Genomic DNA, 16,264 nt, shown 5'->3' with positions numbered 1-16,264 from the left:
AAATAAGCAGGATTTTAACAAAATAGTATAATATAGCTAAACTTTTGAGTTAACCCTGGCATAAATCACTGTAGTGATTTTCTGTATAACTACAGAAAAGAGCTCACAACTTTAAAGGAGTTAAAAAAGAATAAAAAAAATAGTAAGTTCTAGTCTCAGATGACATAGATAATTCTGAGTGACTGGCACAGTAAAATCCAAATAATTGGTGTTCTGCAGACACTTGATATTTGATTGATGGATGTAGAAGAGCAACAACACCATTGGAACAGAGATATCAGGGTCTCTAGACTGATTTATAACAGTTTATAAATCAGTTCATTGTACACTGCAGAAGTACTTTTTTTTTTTTGCTAGTGGCCTGAAGGATATTGTTAGTGTAGGAGAGAGAAAGTGATATCTTTTCCTCACCCATCACAAGGTTCATGGCTGAGACCCCTATAACAAAAGACAGATTAATAAGGAAAAAGCATAACAAATTTAATATAAGTTTTATGTAATGTGGGAGCCAAAATGAAGACCAAAAGACCCAGGAAAAACGGTATTTTTATGGACAGTCATGCAGAAGTGTGATTGTAGGACAAAAGAGTATGATGTAATGGTAATAAACTGCCAGGGAACTTAGCAAGGCATGTTCAGATTCTTCTTGGTATGAGGGTCAAAACCTCTGGAATGAGGGTCTTATGACCTATTTTCAGTGGGTAGATCAGAGAATTCTTTCATGGCCAGCTTCAGAGGAGAAAGGCAGGACAAGGTCAAAGAGTAACCTTTCTGCTTCTGTGGTTTTCTCAATTTCCTTTAGCTTAAAATACTCAGTGTGCCAGGCACTATATTTCGAGGCATTGTATTCTGAGCCCCAACATTAGACTTGGGGATGGCGGTAATGAAGGAGAAATCTATGAATGAAAGTTATAAGAGAGGCGGAGTCTGGATCTGGTCTGAGAATGAGAATAATGGTTTTCTCAGATCCGAAAGACAGATGTGGTATTTGCAAGTCACTCAGCTGTTAAGCAGGTAAGAAATAATGATCTCAGGGTCTCACTAGACAGGAAAGGATTCCGTGAGACTTTCAGAGGACTGAAAAATGAAAGATCAAAGATAATGGCCAAGGTGAGACAAATGTCCCCTTTTGGGGAGAAGTTTTAGAATGATTTAATGACCCTTCAGACTGAAGTGTATCAGTTGCAGAAGAAGCTGGATCTTAGGTCGGGTTTCAAGTGCTTATGAGTCTAGTAGAGGAAATAAGATAGTATTAAAAACTACAGGCCATGATAATTGTAAAAGAAGTGTACAATCAAAGTACTTTAGACTATCAAAGATGAAATGTAAGGTAAATAATATTGAGTAAATGTGCCCAAAAACATGCTATTTAAAAAAATGTGCAGGAGGAAGATATCATGTCTGGTTGGAAAATTAGAAACGTTTTTTTCACCAATCTAGACCCAGATGATTTGGATTCTAATCTTACCGTTTAATCATTGTGCAATTTTGTAGGGGTGAATTACTTAAATAGTTTATACCTAGTATATAAACTAAGGATAGCAATAGTTGCATCACCTTACAGAGTGATGGTAAGAACTAAAGGAGATGCACTTCAAGATCACTTGAAAGTTGTAAAACCTAATAAGTTATCATTGATAAAAAAATAAACATCACTTTATATAAATAAGTGCTCAATACATTTTAATTATTTGGAAAAAATGGAAAATTGGAAATCGACTGTGTTATATCACTGCTGCCAAGTGATAATGATGGGACATGTTTCATTCAAATAGCAGACAATCCAGTCTGTGTTGCTTTATTCTTGGAAAATAAAGTCTAGTCATCAGAATGACTGAATTCAATTTATAGTAGGATATTTTCTTAAGTAACTTATTTGAAATAAAACTTGTGAAATACCAATTGGTGCTTAACTGACATTCATATTGATGAATATGTCAAATTCAACTTGATTTAGTATAAATATTAAAAGGATTTGGGTTCTCATCAGAGCTAACAAGGAAACCTTAAAAATCAGACATTGTTGGGATTAGGAAAACCAAAGACATCAACAATTTGCTTTAATGAAAGATTATTTATTGCTCATATGTACAGGTTAAGATTTCTCTTATAGGTTTAATTTTGGTAGAATTAATTGATATTTTTTGGGGGGGATATTTTCATAGTAAGAATAAAGATTAAATAGTCTCTATCTCTTTTTGCTTTCAGAGTTAAGGCTACTATAAAAAGTGAAAAACAAACTCTATTCAAAACTGGCAGCCTTCTAGGTCATCTGATAAATGAATTAGAATAATAACCCCAAATATGCTATATACTTTCTCCAAAATCCAAAAGGGCCTACCAAATATTGTGCCTCTGTGTTTAGTCTTTTCTCTTAGAAAAGTTATTCTTGCATATCCTACACCATTGTATCCCTAGAAATTTCAACAAAGTGACAGGCCTCTGAACCTTGTGGGGTTTTACTCCAATTCTTTCTGCATGCATGTGTCTTACTAGGTGCATTGAGGGTCCTTGTCAATTTCTGCACTTGTCACCAAGTCCAAATTAGTATGTTGTCATTAATAGAGTGACTACCATGATGTCAAGATGATTAAAGTCCCTGTGGGCTACATTATAATTGACAGCAAATCTTTTGACCTACCCCTGAGTTAAGTACTGAAGGAGTACTGATTCCTTGCCCTGTAAAATGAACTACTTTGATCTTCCCTATAAATGGGTATCACGAAGAAAGCATTTGCCAACATAATAAACACATACAAATTTCCAGAGTCTGTGTTGATTTATTTTAGTAAAGATTCCCACCTGGCACAGCAGCTTTAAGTATAGATGTCACTTGCTTAAATGTCTTTTAATCTACTGTCATTCTGCATAATCCATCTGAGTTTTGCTGAGGCTGGACTTGTAAATCCAATGATCTATGGGGGGCTATGATCTATGAAGATTTCTGTTATCTTCTTACCAGTTTTTGGTATTTTTAATTATATAAATCAAGTGAAAACTTAGTTTGCTTTTCTACAAGGGTGCCAAGATAATCAATGAGTGAAAGAATAGTATCTTCAACAAATGGTGCCAGGGAAACTGTATATTCACATTAAAAGAATGAAGTTGAGCCTCTAACTCACATTAAATATCAAATTTAACTCAAAATGAGTTAAATCATACAGCTAAATGTAAGGGCTAGAACTATAAAACTCTTAGAAAAAAGCAGGGATGAATCTTCATGATTTTGAATTGGGCAGTGGTTTCTTAGATATGCCACCAAAAACATAAACAACAAAAGAAAAATAGATAAATTGAACTTAAAGTAAAATTTGGGGATGCAATGACACCATCAAGAAGTGAATGGAAGGATCATTTAATATGATATATGACCCCCACCGGACTATAACTAACATGAGAATCAGGAATTTTTTTCTTTTAATTGCTGTAATAGGTCAAACATCTAGTAGAATGTCTAATAAATATTTGTTTGATGACATTATAATGTCTACTTTCTAACATTGTTAAAATTAAAGTTTTCTCTCTCTTAATTTTTAAAATTATGATTCAGAGACCTCTATGAAGTATTGATCTGTTAACCAGAGCCTGATGAAAAGTAGGCATTTAGTAAATATTAGTAGAATGAATAAATGAACCAGAGAAAGTCATTATTAGATGGTGTTACATTTTTAGTCATGCTATATTCATATTCATTTCAATTAATATTAACATTTAGCTATTACAAGTATTAATATGCTATGCTTTAATGGGAGCTAGAGTGCTTGGTCTGCTGATAAATACTAGAAGATATAATTCTTTTATAATTGATACATGAGTCTATTTAATGTGTCTAGACTTTCTATTACTTCTAGTGTATGTAGAATTTCAGACTATGCAGTCTCTACATTAAGAAGTATTTCAACATTTGAAATATCAACACACACACGCATACACACATTACTAGCCACTCTCCATTATTCTTTCCATGGAGATTTAGAGATTCCACTCAGTTCATAATAATTTATATTTGGCACTGGACTATATTAAATAATTAATTTGGAAAACTTTTCTTTTTTTTTTAGAGGCAGGGTCTTACTCTGTCACCCAGGCTGGAGTACAGTGGGTGATCATAGCTCACTGCAACCTTGAACTCTTGGGCTCAAGCGGTCCTCCTGCCCCTGGAGGAGCTAGGACTAAAGGCATGTCCTGCCATGCCGTGCCTGACTAATTTATTTTTTTAAAAGGTTTTCTAGAGATAGGGATCTCACTATGATGAACAGGGTAGTTTTGAACTCCTGGCCTCAAGCAATCCTCCTGCTTTGGTCTTCCAAAGGGCTAGGATTATAGGTGTGAGCCTCAGTGCCCATTGCAGAACTTGTTTTAAAGATTTTTTTTTTTTTCCATTAGGTTCCTGAAATTGGTTTGCATGCTCTCAACATACATCAGTTGAAAGTGGAGGACAGTCTGGCCCAGAAAAGTTTTGAAAGGAGGAACCAACCTGGAATTAAATGTGGACTTCAGATAACCCACAAAAACAGCTCTATATTTTCTCTGTTGTACACCTGTCATTAAAGCATTTGGTGTCTTCTTTGCTTTAATTCCCCACATGCCCCCATCTCTGCTTTGGCCAAGACTGTATTTGTCTGTCCATGTCTTTTTGGCCTGTAATCTGGGTAATTTCCTTGATTTCTTAGAAGTAGAAAAAAATGGAGCTTATTTGATGTCTATTACTCTATTTGGGGCAGACAGGGGGGGAGGACAGGGTATTTCTGCAGGATAAGGGCCTATAGAATTTTTCTGTACTGTTCTTTCCCCACAAGCATTTAAAAATAAACAGGAGATTTAACGCTTGCAAGTTGATCTCAAAATTATCTCCAATTACAAATTAGATATCTAAAATTATTTATAAGTAACACTCCTGGTGGCACATTTATTGCAAATGTCTGTTGCTGTATTACTAAAATATATATTTAGCTTTATAAAAAGTTTTTTTTTGAAAAATATCTATAAGATGAGAATAGGGACAAATCTAGGTTTTTGTGGAGGCCAAAGATAATAATTTTGAGAGCCCGCTTAAAAAAAGTGTAATATTATAAATACAACATCAGGCATGAAGGTGAATATTTATTTATTTATTTTTGAGTGCTAAAAGTCTTTATCGATTAACTGCCTATGTTTTCAAAGTCTAATACAATAAATTCTGCAGAGAAAAAAATATAAATTGTTCACTTAGAAGATTAATATATAAATAATATTTAGGGAGCATTGTCTTGAGAAATGTAGTTTGCTGACATTTCAGTTTGGAGAAAAGATTAGGCTCTCAAGTGCAATACTCGTTTCACTGCTAACAAATCCAAACTTTCTGTGAAGATAAAGTCCCCCATGACTTGGTGTGTTCCAGGAAGTCCAATATTCTTTAGATTTGGAGCAATCAAACATGAAGGAGCTGACTGTGTCTAGCATGTGAAGGTGGAGAAACTCCAGCCCAGGGAGGGGCTTCCCGGGGTCCACTGGCCTCAGCCACCCTCAGTTGGGGTCGAGGTGGGTGGATGCAGCCTGGTGGCTGGGGAGGGCTGAGTTTAGGGGAGACAGCACTGCTTTAAGACCCATGCCCACTCCTGGGGGATGGTCCAGCAGGACTTAGCTCTTGACCTCTGGGCACGTTTGGAAAGTCTCCTTGTGATGGGGCGATTCTCATGACCTCTTCTATTGTCTCCAGTATTTTTAGCATTTCCTCCATTGCCTCTTGTTTGGAGAGTTTGTATCTCTTTCCTTTCAATTCTTGAAGTGAATTCCTTCATGGGCTTCAAGCTGGTCCTCTTCACCTTTTAGTGAGTGTCTATAATGCTGAGTATATTTAAAGACGCTTTCTCTAGCCTGGCATTCTCTAAAGATGCCTCAATCTCTGCATACTCCTTTTTGGCAGCATTAAGCTTGTCAGTGAGTTGGCATTTCTTCTCAATCTGTGAATCCCGTGTTTCCACAAGCTGCTTTTCATGTATTTTCATGTGATTCATAGAGTTGACTCCTAACGGACTGACCAAATCTGAGTAAAAACAAGAGACCCACCAATAAGTCCATGAGAGGTGGACACAATCAGTGTCTCACAGGGGAGGCTGTGGAAAGCAAGTCATGGACTCAGGTCATGGGACAGTTGTTCCCCCACTAACAAACACCTCACCCAGCTTCCCAGGGGTCAGCCGAGGACTGAGCTCCACAAAAGATCGCAGCCCCTCTGTGGCCCTGCAGCCACTGCAGGCTCTGCCCAGTAACCATAGATCCCACAGCCACCACAGACAACAGAGAATGCCCCAACATCTTACCTGGAACCCAGCAGCTGGCATCTGGATTGGTCAATTTTATGGTCTGTGAAAGGGGGGAAATTTGTAAGAAAATATAGTTGTCTTTATTATCATTTAATGGGGGGATTCTTTTTGCCCTTTTCATTATTTTATATTAATATAAAATTAAAATATAGTACAATGTACAGATGCCAAGTGTGTGGCTTAAGAGATTCTTAAAACCTTATATTCCTTACAATATCCAATGGCTCTATCATTATACGAATAATGTCCATTAACACAGAAAATGCCTCCTGTAACTTTTTATCTTTTTTTAAAGTCCTGATTCTTTATTTCATGGAAAATTTGAAAGTATTATCTCTGCCTAAGCCATTGTCTGAGACAATGCAATTTCATTTTATTTTTAAAATTTGTATAAATTGATAAGATACAAGTATAGTTTTATCACATTTTTGTGTTGGATAGTGGTAAAGTCAGGGCTTTTAGTGTATCCATCACTGGAGTAATGTACATTGTACCTATTAAGTAATTTCTCATCATCCACCTCCACCGACTTCTGAGTCTCCAGTGCCTATCATTCCACACCCTACTTCCATGTGTATACGTTATTTAGCTCCCATTTATAATTGAGAAAATGTGTAAGAAATTGTTTCACTTAAGATAAAGCCTCCAGTGCCATCCATGTTGCTGCAAAAGACATGGTTTCATTTTTTTCTATGGCTGAATAGTATTGTGTATATATACCACATTTTCTTTATCCAATCATTTGCTGATGGACACTTATCTTTTCTTGATTCCATACCTTTGCTATTAGGAAGACTGCTGTGATAAACATACAAATGCAGGTATCTTTTTGGTATAATGATTTCTTTTCCTTTGGATATATACCTGATAGTGGCAATTACTGGATTGTATGGTAGTTCTATTTTCAGTTATTTGAGAAGTTTCCATACTGTTTTCCTTAGAGATGTATTAATTTACATTCCCACCAACGGTGCATAAATGTTCCCCTTTTTTTTTTTCATCCTCACCAACATCTGTTATTTTTTGCCTCTTTAATAATAGCCATTCTAACTGGGGTAAGATGATATCTCATTGTGATTTTAATTTGCATTTGTCTGTTGATTAGTGATGTTGAACATTTTTTCATGTGCTTGTTAGCCATTTGTTTGTCTTCTTTTGAAAAATGTCTATTCATGTCCTTTGCCTGCTTTTAAATGGGGGTTTGCTGTTGCTATTGTTGCATTATTTGATTCCTTGTAAATTCTGGATATTAGTCCCATGTCAGATGTATAGTTTGCAAATATTTTCTCCCATTCTGCAGGTTGTCTGTTTACTCTGTTGCTTATTTCTTTTGCTATGTAGAAGTTTTTAAATTAAGTACATTTGTCTATTTTTGTTTTTGTTGTCTGTACTTTGTGGGTCTTAGTTATGCATTCTTAAAGCATAGACCAATGTCCAGAAGAGTTTTCCCTAGGTTTTCTTCTACTATGTTTATAATTTCAGGTCTTACAGTCAAGTCTTTAATCCATCTTGAGTTGAGTTTTGTATATTGAGAGATAGGGGTCCACTTTCATTCTTTCACATATGGCAATCCAATTTTCTCAGCACCTTTAATTCAAAAAGGTATCCTTTTCCAGTGTTTGTTTCTGTTGACTTTGCCAAAGATCTGTAAGTATGTGGCTTTATTTCTGGGTTCTCCATTCTTTTCCATTGATCTATGTGTCTGTTTTTATACCAGTCCCATGCTGTTTTTGTTATTATAGACTTATAGTATAATTTGAAGTCAGACAATGTGATGCCTCTGTTTTTTTTTTTCCTTTGGCTTTGGCTATTCAAGCTCTTTTGTGGTTCCATATAAACATTAGAACTGTTTCTTTTTCTAATTAGGTGAACATTGACATTGGTATTTTGATAGGGATTGCATTGAATCTAGATTGTTTTGGATAATATGGTTGTTCTAATGATATTAATTCTTCTAATTCATGAGCATGGGATGTTTTCCCATTTGTTTGTGTCATCTACAATTTCTTTTTTTGGTGTTTTGTGGTTTTCCTTCTTTCACCTACTTGGTTAAATATATTTCTAAGTATTTTTTTTGTTTTGTAGGTATTATAGATGGTATTGCCTTCTTGATTTGGTTCTTGGCTCTATTATTATTGGTGTATAGAAACACTACTGATTTTTGTATGTTGATTTTATATCCTGAAACTTCACTGGATTCATTTATCAAATCTAAAAGTTTTTTGGTAGAGTCTTTTCTAGATATGTCATGAACGAATAGGGATGATCTGAATTCCTTTTTTCCAATTTAGAAAACTTTTATTTTTTCTCTTGTATGATTGCTCTAGGCAATCCAGGACTTCTAGTACTATGATGAATAAAACTGGTGAAAGTGGGTATCTTCGTCTTCTTCCAGTTCTTAAAGGAAATGCTTTCAACATTTCCCCATTAATTATGATGCTGACTGTGGGTTTGTTATATACGGCCTTCATCATTTTGAATTATGTACCTCCTATACCTATTTTGTTGAGGTGTTTTTAATCCTAAAAGGATGCTGAATTTTATCAAATGCTTTTTCTGTGTCAATGGAGATGATCATATGGCTTTTGTTTTTCATTTTGTTGAGGAGATGCCTATCATCTATTAATTTGTGTATGTGGAACCATCCTTGCATCCTTGGTATAAAACCTATTTCATCATGGTATACTGTCTTTTTGGTGTGCTGTTGGATTCAGTTTGCTAGCATTTTGTTGAGGATTTTTGAGTCTATGTTCATCAGGGATATTGGTCTATAATTTTCATTTTTTGTTGTGTCCTTCTCTGGTTTTGCTATCAGGGTGATACTGGCCTCCCTCATGGAATGAGTTATGTATAATTCCCTTCTCCTTAATTTTTTGTAACAGTTTCAGAATTGTTATTAGTCCCCTTTTGTATTTTTGGTATTTGGCTGTGAATTCATCTGGTCCTGGGATGTTTTATTGGGGAGGGGGGAGATTTTTTTTATTATTGACTCAATCTCACTACTCATTATTGGCCTGTTCATGAGTTCTGTTTCTTCCTGGAACAATCTTAGAAAGTTGTATATTTCCAAGAATTTATATATTTCCTCCAGGTTTTCTGGTCTGTGAACATGTAGTTGTTCATAATAGGCTCTCATAATTTTTTATATTTCTGTGATATCTGTGGTAACGTCTCCTTTTTCATTTTTTTTTGTGCACCCCCTCCACCCCCTTCTTTTTCATTTCTGATTGAGCTTGTTTAAATCTTCTCTCCTTTTATCCGTTAGTCTAGCTAGTGGTTTATCAATTTTATTTATCTATTCAAAGAACCAACTTTTCATTTGGTTGATATTTTGTATTGCTTTTTGATCTTTATTTAATTTAGCTCTGTTCTGATCTCTGTTATTTCTTTTCTTCTGCTCACTTTGGGTTTGGTTTGTTCTTGTTTTTCTAGTTTCTTGAAGCCCAATGTTAGGCTGTTAATTTGTGATCTTTCTGTTCTTTTTTTTTGATGTATGTATTTAATGCTACAAATTTCTTTTTTAGCACTGATTTTTCTGTATCCCACAGGTTTTGTTTTGCTGTGTTTTCATTTTCATTCATTTTAAAAACTGTTAAAAATTTCCATCTTTATTTCTTCATTGAACTAATCATTCAGAAGTATGTTGTTTAATTTCTATGTATTTGTATGGTTTCTGAAATTCCCATTGGTATTGATTTTTAGTTTTATTTCACTGAGGTCTGAGAAGATCCTTGATATAATTTTGATTTAAAAAACATTTGTTAAGACATGTTTTGTGGCCTAACATGTGGTGCACCTTGGAGAATGTTCCATGTGCTGATAAGAAGAATGTATATGCTGTAGTTGAGTAGAATGCTCCATAAATATCTGCTAGGTGCCTTTGTTCTAAAGTCCAATGGAAGTTAAATGTTTCTTTGTTGATTTTCTGTTTCAATGATCTGTTTAATGCTGTAATTGGGATGTTGATGTCTCCAATTATTATTGTTTTGCTGTCTATTTCTTTCTTTAGGTCTAGGAATATTTGTTTTATGATTCTGGGTATTCTGATATTGAATGCATATATATTGAAGATTGTTATATCCTCTTGCTCAATTGAGCCCATTTTCATTACATAATGACTGCCTTTGTCTTTCTTTTCAGTTTTTGATTTAAAGTTTATCTGATATAAATATAGGCACTCCTGCTTGCTTTTGTCTTTTGTTTGCATGGAATATCTTTTTCCACCTTTTTACTTTCAGCCTATGTATTTCTTTATGAGTAAGGCAAGTTTCTTGTAAGCCGCATATAGTTGGATCATTACAAAAATACTTTCTGCCAATCCACATCTTTTAAGTGGAATGTTTAATCCATTTACCTTCAAGGTTAATATTGATACATGAGGCTTTGTTCCTGTCATATTGTTAATTGTTTCTAGTTGTTTTATAAATATTTGTGTCTTTCTTTTCCTCATTTTTTTGGTCTTTGTGGTTTGTTGTAATTCTATCACATTGCCATTTGACCCCTCCTTTCTTTTTTCCTGTGTGTGATTATTTTATAAGACCTATGAGTTTTATACTTTTATGTATTTTCATGATGGTGATTATATACCTTTTATTTCCATGTTTCAGACCCTTTTAGACATTTCTTATAGGGCTGGTCTAGTGATGATGAATTCTTTTAGCATTTGCTTGTCTGGGAAAGACTTTATTTCTCCTTCATTTATGAAGTTTATTCTGGCAAGATATAAAATTCTTGACTGACAATTTTTTTTTTCTTTCAGCACTTTGAAAATGCCATCCCATTTTCTCTGGCTTGTAAGGTTTATGCTGACAAGTTTGATGTTAGTCTGATGGGTTCGAATTTTACTTTCAGTGTGGTGGGAATCTCCTGGATGATTTTGAGAGGGGTCAGAACAGAATAAGATGCTCATTATAGAAGGATTGTTTTAGGTGTTGTGTGGCACAAATTGACTAGGGAGGAAGAGGGTGAGAGTAGAAGCAGGGAGCCAAACAGGTAGCTACTGACATAAGTCAGGTGAGAGATGATGGTGGCTTGGCCTGAGAGGGTGGGCTGCAGTGGTGGGAAGTCTATGAGGCTGAGTCTACACATCCCACATCCAGATATCTTTTAGTGGTACAGCCTCAGAATTTGCTGATGGATTGGACTATAGGTGTAAGAGAGAGATAGAAGTCAAACTGGACTCCAGTATAATTGGCCTGAACAGCTGGGTAAAAGGAGGGGTCATTTACTGAAATGGAGAGAACAGAGTTTTGAGGGGAAAGATAAAAAGTTTGGTTTTGGATATTTTAATTTGAGATGCCTATTAGATAAAAAGCGTACATGTCACTAACATAGTTAGATACATGTGTCGGGGCTGGAGATGGGAATTTAAGAACCATTATGATTAGTTGGTGTTTAAAGCCAGAAAACTGGAAGACATTGTGGAATTTTCTTTCCTATGACTGATTTTCTTCTTGTAAGTATTAGGTAACATTTACTTCAATTTCTAATGAAGCGGTCTATTATTGCATGGGAAAATTCCACGAGCTAATTTTGTCTCAAGATCTAAAGATTCTTTTGGAAATGAAGCCTATGTAAGATAATTATTTAAAGGGTCTCAGATACTTTAGATGCATTAAGACTTCAAAATGAGCCTTTTCTAAAGGCCTATATTTTACTTTCAGAATTGAAAGTAAAAATTCTTAAAATTAGTTTCATTTAAAAAATGAAAATGAATGTGTACCCTTTCCCAAGAATGCAAAAGGAATTTGAAAACCATAAGTGGTCTGCCAAGGGTGTAAAGCAGTAAATGGTAAAATTTGAATTTGAAGCCAGGTCTTTCTTATTCAGGGCCCATGTTTTTGTGCCACACCACATCTATGACAGTCAACTATGTTTGGGAAGTAAAGAGAATGTGTATCTTCTACTCTTCTCATTCGCTTTTTTTTTTTTGTAAAAAAGTATAAAACTTGTTTTTAAATCATAAAAGTGTATAAAATTAAATTTTATTGTTTTTAAAGTTAATATTCTTTTTCACATAACAGTTTGAGCAATATACCTGTACTTATTTTTATCATGTATTTTAAAAGTTCTATTGATTTTCCTGTTTGTAAAATGAAATGTAACCATTGCAAAGTTCACTTAATATAACAAAATATAAGGGGGAAAGTTCTACCACTTCTATTATAGAGAGAGACTCGATTAAAATTTGGATAATTATATTTTAGTACGTTTTCTGTGCATGTACATACACATACACATATACACACACATTCGAACTTTTTTAAAAAACAAAGATGGAAATATGGCAAAATGACAAAGCCTTGATAGATTGTGGACATTTTCTCAAAGTAACAAATAAAGATCTGTATTATTTATTGCATTAGTTACAGAGTATTACATTGGTAGAAAAATCATTTATTTAGCAAATCTCCTATTGATGGACATTGGAACTATGTCCATTTTTTCCTGTTGTAATCAGTGCTGTGAACAACCATATTAGAGGATATTTATTATATGCAATAACATTTTTGATGTCAAGTGACAAATTATCCTCTGGAAATGCTGTGCCAGAATATAACAATGCCCCCACTTCCTCACATTTTTGCCAGTGCTTTATTTTATAACAATTGCCCATTTACTCAGTAAAACATATATTTATGTTTCTTTGATTGCATATTATTTTTCATTTGTAGCATTTATTCCTTTGTTATTTCATAGTCTTTGCCTAAATTTCCATCATAGCATTTATTTTTCTACTTTGTTGGCATTGTTCTGAGTATTTTACATAGTAAAGATATCAATCTTTGACTGTTGTAAGTTATAAACATCCCTCATCCCACCCCAGTTCATCTTTTGTCTCTTATTTCATATATGGTTTTTTTGTGCCATGAAAATTTTAAAATTTGATGCCATATTAACATGTTTCATTTTTACTTTATGTCTCATAATTTAGCCCAAGATTTTAGCAATGTAATGGTACTGTGTGGCATTCTCTATTTTTCGAAGTGCTTTCTTATATAATATCTTGTTTTATCCTTAGAACAACTCTGAGAAATAGGCAGAATAGGTGTTAGTTTTTCTCATTTCAGTGGTGAGGAAGTTGAGACACAGAGGGGTAAGAAACAGGCCCGAGATTATATAGCTAGTGAGTACTCAGACGAGAAAAGGACATCAGCTTCAAGCCTTGGAACTCTTTCCACACCATTAAAGTCTTGTTCATTAATTATTGATGTGTACAAGACTCCTAGTCAACGTCCATGTCTGCTGGTTCTATTTCCTCCTTTTAGCATTTAAGAACAAACAGTTGGACATACATGGTAGCTACTCTTTGAACACTTTGTGTTAGATGCTGTACATCAGTGAAGACAAATGCTTCACCTTGAGGGGTTACCGTAGTTGGTTGGTAATGGCTGCCCGAGGACTGTGATAATGATTCTGAGGTTACATCTGGGCTCAGTTGGAAAGAGTGTGATGATTGATGAGTGACATCTGCTTTTCAGCATGGCAAAACTACATACGCATGGTAATGAAGAGGAGAGGAAACTCATGTGTACAATTTGAGTTTTTGCTTTTGAATTCCTTATCTGATTTTTTAAAGCAGTCTTTCTTTCTAGTGCTTTTTAATTTATGGCATAAATTTGCCCAAGTCTAGGAAACGTATATGAGATTCATCCTTGTTTCAAAACTATGATTTTGTCAGTTATAGATACTTTTCATGCATGTACGTATGTTATAAAATAAATCCCTTGAAAGTCCTTGGCCTTCACAGCTATATCCCCAATGCCCACATATATTAGGTACTCAATCAGTATTTATTGAATAATGAATGAAGGTCTAAGTGATTTTCATATCTTTTTTGAAACCATGGTTCCTTGAAGTGTTGCTTTTCATTGATCAGAAGCCTAAATCCATCTTCGTCTGTGCATTGGATGGGCTCTGAAAATATTAGAATCAAACAAGTTAAACAGGACATTTAATTTCGGTGAATTTCTAGAGGTGCCTCATAAAGCCCCGTAATTATATAGATCAAAATCTTAAACCTATATCTCTAGCTATTGATTAGATTAAGGCATATTTAGTAGAATCACGGAGTCCTTAGCCTTGGAAGGAGCCTGATAGTTAATTTATTTGCTGTTTTCTCCAAGAGTATGAACTCTTTGTGGGCTTTAATGCTAATATTTGTATCACTAATACCCAGCACAATTCCTGGTACCTTTTGGGGAAAGGACTTCTTCCGTTAAGTCTCAGCTTACCTCAAAAATGGAGGAAGAATTGGTAAATTAATTGGTCAGAGCCACATTTTATTATGTGCTTGGGTTAAAGGGTATTAAAACCCAGCCCTAACCTCTCTTTTTAAAATTGCCTTCCTGTCTTTTTCCTAGAAGTCATAAACACACATGAAAATTACTTATTTTCTTCTCTCATATTCATTGTAGCTAGCTAGTTGAGTAGATTCAAGGAGCCTCTTGTGACCTGACCATCTCTCTTTCTCTGAAGGCAACAAATGCATGTTGGACCCTAAATTTAGATTAGGAATAGGGGTGGGAGTGGAAAACAAAATTTCCCAGCTTAAACTAAGCTTGAGACCTAATCACTTTTGACTAAAGAGCACCGAACCATCAATTAATTGACACTTAGACTTTAATTGTGCTACCCCTTGGGTATAGGGTTGTTGATCTGAAATCTTTTAGGGAGGAGAGATGGGTAGCGGGAGACTATTGGGGCCTTCCAGTGTCATTGGCTTTGCTACCTTTTGATAGCAGTAAAACAGGGCTCATACTCTATTATGGTTCCTTGTATTCGCTCAGTAAATGTCTGTTGAATCAAACAATACTCATGTCTAGCTCATGACCTGATGTTTGTCTCCCTTCTAGAGCATGTCTCTCAAATCACTGGCCTCTGCTTGAATTATAAAATGTCAACTACCTTAATAAGACTAAAATTTTAAATCAGAAAATCAGAGTTCTGTACTATATTTATTTTAGGGAAAAATTTTGATCATTCTAGAGACAGATGGTGGAGTTTGCACCTTTTTTATAAAAACACAAACAGGAGCTTTTAGAAGCCTAGTGCTAAAATCACATAAGAATGAAAATTAAGGAAGGAAAGCTGGGGTCTAGGACATTAGTTTTATGCATTTTAGATGTTTTACAATTCCACACAATGACGACTGAACATGTCAATCATCTTTAGTGGCAAGTCTATAAATTTTGCAAATGGGGTACCAGATAATCTCTAAATTCAGAAATAAAAGAAAAAAACCCAGCTAGCTGCTGAAAACACATCTAGCGCACATGGAGAAGTGAAAGCAAACATAAGCAAATGAGATGGAAGTCACTGATTGAAAATGTGATTTAATACCCTCCCCTGAGAAAAAATGTGAATGTCTAACGCTATTGAAAATAGCATCTATTGAAATCGGAGCAGGTATTTTATAATAAAAAAGAGGACTAAAATGAAAATCAAGACATACCCAGAACAAGAATTTTCCAATTTTCTTCTACCCCATGGTCCATCTCTCTCCCCAGTTTGAATCCTGTAATTTGGGGCTTTCATAATTCTTGTGACTCATCGAATCACTCTACCAAAAACATTTAGAGATTTCCATTCATTTGAAATAAAGATAGTGATGGTGTGATTTCTATTGTTGGAGAAACAGGGAGGAAGGAAGGAAATGAGAAGCGGCAGGGCAGGAGCCAGGGATAGGGCATATCCTGGAATAGGTGTTCATCAGCCATGGGAATAAGCAAGAGACTGTGCCAACAAAGAGGTGCTTGTTTGCCTCATTGTTCTGAACTGCCTTCAAAAGGCTTTTCTTATAAGTAGGATGACTACATAATTTATTGTTGAAACAGAGACACTTTTAAGAGTGGGAGGGAGTGCAATGAGAATTATTACGCCTGAACAATGGTGTCAATCTGACTTTCCAGGGGAAACTGGAATGAATGGCAACTCTACCTCTAGGTTCCTGTAGCTGT

Source organism: Microcebus murinus, chromosome 23 (assembly GCF_040939455.1).
Source record: "Microcebus murinus isolate Inina chromosome 23, M.murinus_Inina_mat1.0, whole genome shotgun sequence".
NCBI classification, from domain to species: Eukaryota; Metazoa; Chordata; class Mammalia; order Primates; family Cheirogaleidae; genus Microcebus; species Microcebus murinus.
The sequence above is the reverse complement of the archived record's forward strand: the minus strand, read 5'-3'. Positions refer to the sequence as shown.